General features: G+C 46.9%; 1 pseudogene across 1 annotated transcript; it reads right to left on the bottom strand.

Annotated features, from left to right (window-relative positions):
* Nucleotides 1-504: 504 nt before the first annotated feature.
* LOC309804567 (homeobox protein prophet of Pit-1-like) lies at nt 505-3113 on the bottom strand (annotated as a pseudogene). Its single transcript has 3 exons — nt 3005-3113; nt 1585-1817; nt 505-843 (listed from the first exon to the last, which is right to left on the bottom strand). The product of its transcript is annotated as a homeobox protein prophet of Pit-1-like (transcript).
* Between the last annotated feature and the right edge of the window lie 3745 nt (nt 3114-6858).

The raw sequence follows: 6858 nt of genomic DNA on the forward strand, positions 1-6858 counted from the left end.
GCTGGAACAGAAAGGAGAGGAATAAATTCAAGAGCTATTTCCAGGATAGAATGAATAAAACTTAATGATGGATTCGGATGGTGGTGATGGGGAAGGGATGTATAGGTAGACATTAAATCAAAAGCCTTATTGAAATCAGCTAGAAACAATGGGGATGAAGGTCCTCAACTGTGATCTCAATGAGTGAAGTCCCAAAAGTTCTATCCCCTTCAACCATTTCCAGCCACCAGCAGCACCCACTGCTTCCCTCAATGTCACTTTTCCACCAGTCACCTCCACTGGGGCTTTTTACCTATATCTTCCAGTAGTTTCACCTCCTTAAATTCACTCAATTAATCAGTTCAGTGAGCCTTCATCATGATCTCCCATTTTAACATTCCCAGTCTCTGAGCTGTCATTCACCATATTTCGACTGCGCCCTTAGAAGGAAAGGAAACCACCTAGTTTTCTGTGTTTTGTGAGGGTCACAGGCTGGGAAATTACCTTATCAGTACTTGTTTAACTTTAGTTCCAGGACTTGGGTGGCTCAAGGATGAGGGGAAGCATGGATGGGGGTGGAGGGCAGGGCAGATGAGCAGCAGGGGTTGGGTGCAGGGTGGGGTACCAGTCTTCAGAATGGTGGGGTCGAGCAAAGGAACCACCAGTGGAAGGCTGTGAGGGAAGGGCATGGTTGTAGGGGTGAGGGAAGCAGGTCATTGGGGGAGGTGGTGTTGGGTAGGAGTAGGGGCAAGCAGGGCGCTCAGGCAAGAAACCGGAGAAGGTGGCAGGAGGCAGATGGGCCAGTGGCTGGAGCAGTGACCGCTCTTGCTTCCTCTGCTTAGGTCTGTGGTTCTGGAACCAGACCTGAGGAGGAGGGAGAATAGCCACATTAGAGCCCCTCTCTCAAATAGGTGGCATTGTCATATGCAGCTACAGACTGGTACAGGGCATAAGACTCCCCCACATCCCCAGAGGAAGTAAAGCTCTTGCAGAAGGCATAGCTGAACCAGGACTAGTGACAAAGCAAGACCCACACCGTTCCCCCAATCCATATCTAAATTTGCCCTGCTACAACTTTGGGTGAGTAAGAAATGTCAACTTGTAAAAAGAAAGAGATAAACATGACACAGTGGCATTTCACCTCCACAGAGAATGGGAAATTTCCTCTAGGGTTATTAGAGACTAAGACTATGGATGAGTTTAATTGTTACAGACCAGGTTAGGTTTAGGGTACAGTTTATTCTTAAGATTAAGTAACTCTATGGTTAGAATTGAGCAAGCATCAGGTTGAGTTTCAAGACCATGGTTAGGGACAAGGTTACATACGTGTGTGAATAGTTAGGATTGAATTTCTGTTGGAGTTCACATCACTGTTAAGGTTGGGGTTTGACATTGAAATTCAAGTTAGATTAGGTTAGCCCCAAGGTTAAACTCCAGTGAAATTCCTGACGTAGATGAGGTTATGCTGACTGTTGGGTAAAACTCTGTTCTGGTGAACATTTGGGTTAGGGTTATAGTGCCCTGAGAATTTATGCCCCAGTAGTTCCCAATCACCGAATCTGCATTTCTTCAGGGGATGGTGGGTGGAGGATCCTGGGCCATCACCTGGATTCTGGCCTAGCTGAGACCTGTGTCCCGGGCCAGGCCTTCTCGGGCCCAAATGTCAGGGTAGCGGTTCCTCCCAAAAGCTGACTCCAGCTGTTCCAAATGCGCTGGACTGAAGGTGGTGCGTTGGCGGCGCCAGGAGTGTGGGCGACCCCTCTGTTCTCCTTGTGAGCAAAGACTTGGTCTCCCCACTCCTACACCAGAGAGGTTCCTGTAGGGCTGAGTGCTCATGTCTGAGAAGGAGGGTGGAGGAGAGTTTGCTGCCGCATGGATCCACCCATCCATCCCAGACCACATATGCTGGAACCCCCAGTTTCTACTAGAACCCAGTGTATTGCTCATATACTCTGCCCTGACCAGAAATTCTTCAGCTTTCAGAATTAGCTGAATCCAGCTCAGCCTTGGCCCTGCTTCACTTCTGATTCCCTTAACCCATGCTGCCCTCTCCACATGAAGTCTGCCCCTCAGTCTCACTTGTCCTAGGCACTCACACTCCCTCTGCCTCACTTCTGCACCTTGTGCCCACTCCCCATTACACTCCCCCAGATGCATCCCCATGTAAGGCATGCCCCTCCATAGCCTTTCATCTCTCTCAGCACACATACCACCTTCTTGGGTCTCACCCTGTGGATCTCCTATTCGCTCTGACAACCTTACAAACTGCCCAGGTCTCTGTGTAAGACCCCTATGACTTGCTCCCTGCTCTCATGGTTCACATGCAACTTAAACCTTTATATTGTTCCCATTGTCCTATTCCCTCCACCTGGGAAGATGAAACATTCCTCACTCTTCTGCTCAGACACACCCTCCTCACACATACATTTCATCTTCTCCCCTATCCCAGTCCTGGCCTGGCCACCAGGCTGCAGGAACCTGAGCTCATGGGAAAGGCCTGCCTCTTCTCCCTACAGACTCACTAAGCTCCCACACTAATTAGTCTGAGAGCCAGCTGGGGAATAGAGAACAGGAGCAAAAGGAAACACCTGGGAGGCACACACTGAGAAAAGATATCTGGAGTGAGGATCCCATCCCCATGGGGACCCAGGCAGTAGTCCCTACCCAGTGCTCACTGTCCACCTTAGCCCCCTGCTCTCCTCAGATCCAAAGCCCTGGCCCCTCCAACTCTCTTCCTTGGAGAAAGCAGTGCAGTGAGCAAACTCTGAGGTCAGGAGTGAGGAGACAGCTTTTAGCTCAGCCTGTGCCACCTCCTCATCCGTCAGGGTCTCAGTGTGCCACTCTGTAAAGCAAAGGAGTTGTATCGGCCCATGTGTTCTAAGATTCCCTTGTTTTAACATTCTAGGATTCTGGTTTTTTATTTCTCGTCTTCACTTTCCTCGTGGTGAACCATCGCCCCATGGAGCCTGGGCATGGAGCATGCACACCTGCTGTCTCCTCAGGACCACCGCAGAGATTCACTCACCCACCGTGGAGGTCAAAGTCCCAGCGGCTGCGTAGCCCTCGGGCCAGAGACTGCTGCAAACTCGCCCCTTCTTTTGTTTACCCTGCTCACTCTTCCCTTCTGCATCCATGGCTCAAAACAAGGCCAAAGTCAGCTCAGTCTCCTGTCCCTGATTCTGGATCAGTCTTTCTCTGTTTCTGTTCCCCTCTATGCCTTGTATTTCACTGCTTTCCCCCTGTTTATACCTCTCTCTGAATCTCTCTCCCTGTGTAGATATAGATAGATAGACCTTTTTCTCTCTCTCCTTTTTCTAACTTTTCTTTCTATTTCTAATTCCCCATTCCTTTGCTTGAGTATCATCTCATTCTGCCTTGCCCTCACCCTGTTTCTCTGTTTTAGTCTGCACTTTTCTCCGCCTGCACCTTCTCTCTCTGGGATGCCATTCTCTCCTTTTGCTCTCAGATGCCTACTTTCCCAGCTTGCAATCCCACACTAACTCTTTCTCCCTGAGCCTTGGAGGAGTGACCTGTTCCTCACCCCTGTGAGCCTATCCAATCATTGCCTGGTCGCCATAGCCCCCAGCATCAGGGGAGGATCACAAGCCAGATGAGGGAAGGTGCTCTGTTGGAGGGTCTAGGGACTGGGGTCAAGAGCTCATATTCCCAGAGGACCAAATTCTTTTATCCTGTTAAATCCCCTCCTGGGAGCAGGCAGGGGAAGGAAGAGAAAATGCATTCCTCCTGAGACTCCTCCTCAGAACCTCATCATGAGGGGAGAGGGAGAGGGAGAGTTTGTGCAAATGGAGTTGAGGAGTAGGGCCTGCCTTGTGTCTCAGTACGTGGGTGATTCCCACAGACCTCTTTCCAGGAAACTAAAAAACTAAAAACACAAGTACATTCTGGCCCCTCCTAAATATCCTGATTCTCAGAATACACTGGACACCCCGTCAGGACAACCTGAACCATAGGATGAGTCTCCCGGACACCATAGTTCTCAAGTACTTTCTGTTTTCTTCTCCCAAATGTCACCTCCTCATTCACTCAGAACCCCCCAGGACTCCCTGACCCTCCAAGGTCACCCAGACCATCAGAGAACACTTACCCTCAAGAGCATCTGTATTCCAGGTGCATCCTGATCTCCCTGGACCTCAGGACTCTGCAGAAGACTGAGATTCCCATGACATCCCAACATTCTGATTCTTCAAGGAAACCCTGACATACCCACCATTGCTGAGCAGTCAGGACACCCTGACACACGCAGTACTCTGCTTCTTGAGATTACTTAGATCTAGGAACTACATTCTGACATCTGTAGGACATCCTGACCCTTTAAAGACAACACAATATCCGAGGACTCTAGGGTTCTCTAGGACACACTGAAACCTAGAGTATTCAACCTCAACTAGGAGATTATCCCTGTCCCCCGCCATGAAGTTCTGAAATGTCAGAATAGACTGAATCAATGAGGGCACCCTAATCCCCTTGGAACACACTGTACTCATAGGACTGTCTGATCCCCAATGTTATGCTAATCCTTCACACACATTCTTTAAAAGAACAACTCAAGACAGAAAAACATAGTAATCTTCCAGGATCCTGAGGCTTACAATATGATCCATGGATCAGAAGTATAAGCAGCACATGAGAGCTTGTTAGAAATGTTAGATTTGAGGCCTCACTTCAGTCCTACTGGATCAGAATTTTCACTGTAACAAGATCCCCAAGAGAACTGACTGTACACTTGTCTTCATCAGCTCTGGCTGCCATAATAAAATGCCAAAGGTAAGGTGGCTAAAACAACAGGTATCCATTTCTCACAGTTCTGGAGGCTGAGAAGTCCATGATTAATGTGCCAGCTGATTCAGTTCCTAAGAGACTTTTCCTGGGTTACAGACAGCCACCTTCTGTGTCTTCACAAGACAGAAAGAGAACTTAGTCCTGGTCTCTTTTCTCTTCTTATAAAGACACTACTCTTATCTTGGGGCCTCAACCTCACGATCTCACTTAACCCTAATCACCTCCCAAAGGCCCCACCTCCAAATATCATTGCATCACATTGGGGTTAGGACTCAACATATGAAGTGGTGAGGAGACACAAACATTCAGGTCATAACAACATAAAAGTCGAGAAACACTGATCCAAGATGCCAACCCATCTCCCCCTACCCCAGGGTATACTGTGACCTCCTAGAGAAACTCGAGCTGCATGACAGCTCTGCCTCCCCAGATTCATGTAGTCAACTTGGATCCACAAGCACACACTGAATTCCAATACTCTTGCTGCCTCAAAATAGCCTAACCCTATAAGGGAACTCTGACCAGCCATCCAAAGCAGCCTGATGATCCCAGGACACTCTGATAGTACAAAGAAACTCTGACCTACTACCCTGCTCCCCAAGACATTGAGACACTACAGGTTTGACTTGACATCCCAGGATACCATTATTTCCTAGTAGGCTGGGGAGGAGTATTTTTCCAGGGCATCCTAATTCCCACTCAAACTTGACCTTCAAGGAAGTCTGATACCCAGGGTTCTCTCACACTACCAGAGGCAGGATAGTGTGGTGGGGAAGAATACAGGTTCTGGAGCCAGGCTGCCCTGGGTTCAAATATCAGCTGTACCACTTACTAGCTATGTGATCCCAGGCTCATTACTTTGTATCTCTGCACCTCAGCTTTATCATCTAAGGATAATAATACAGTCAATTCTCTTTATATAGGTAGTTTTCTTCCATAAAGTCATGATAAACACTGAATTGGTGAATACTGAACCACTGTTACTAAGGGAAAGAGGTTCCTGTGAGCCTCTGCCCACAATATTTTTGGTCAGCCAATCAATACATAACATTGTTGTATGTGTGTCTCAGTTTAAATACACCTTACTTAATATATATTGTAAACTCATTAACATTGAACTCATGGCCAACAGCACTATAACTCATGCCTGAACAAAGATTATTTTCTCCGTTAAACACCTCATGGCCCTCCTGCACTTAGGAACACTAGACAACATTGCAGCACTATGCTTGGGGGCCATTTGGAACAGTACTATTACCTTCAAAAGACAAAAATGTATAAAATGTTGGCTTAGACAAGATAGAAGTTTATTTCTATCACCCACAAAATAAGTTCAGAAGTAGGTATTCAAAGGCTGGTACAGTGGATCTAAGATGTCACCAGACTCCCAAGCTCAGAAATTTCTATCCCATTATCTTACTGTAAGTTTTCCATCTTCATCTTATGGTCCAGGGTGGCAGCTGGAGGTACTGTCATCATTTCCACACCACAGGCCAGAGAAAGAAGGAAAAGTAGAAGAGCGAGCATCCATGTACCACGAGGCTGGTGCACCCCCAAACTCTGTGGGACAGAAATTCCTGCACTCAGGACCCTTCCTGACCTTGGCCTGTCCCTATGTTCCTCTTCCTCTGGCTGGTCATTTGTGTCATTTATAGTATCCTTTAAAATGAACCAATAATAGTAAATAAACTGTTTCCTTGAGTTCTGTGAGACATTATGGCAAATTATCCAATTTGAGGATGGGGTCATGGAAACCCCGATGTGTAACCAAGTTTAACAGAGTATGAGTAACCTGGGGGCCCAGTACTTCAGATTGGCATCTGAATGGGGGTAGCTTTGTAGGACTGAGCCCTTAAACTCTGGGGTCTGTCTTAGGTCAGAATAGTTAGTATCTGAATTAAATTAAATTATAGGGCACCCAATTAGATTGGAAAGGAAAAAGTAAAATTGTCTTTGTATGTGGACACAATAATCTGCCATGCAGAATTTTTGATGGAATTATAAGGCATCTATTATAGCTAATTAGTGAGTTTAGCAAAGTTTCAGGATTCAAAACCAATATTAAAAAATAATCATATA

The sequence above is a fragment of the Mesoplodon mirus genome (genome assembly GCF_964341445.2).
Source record: "Mesoplodon mirus genome assembly, chromosome: 5".
Taxonomy (NCBI): Eukaryota; Metazoa; Chordata; class Mammalia; order Artiodactyla; family Ziphiidae; genus Mesoplodon; species Mesoplodon mirus.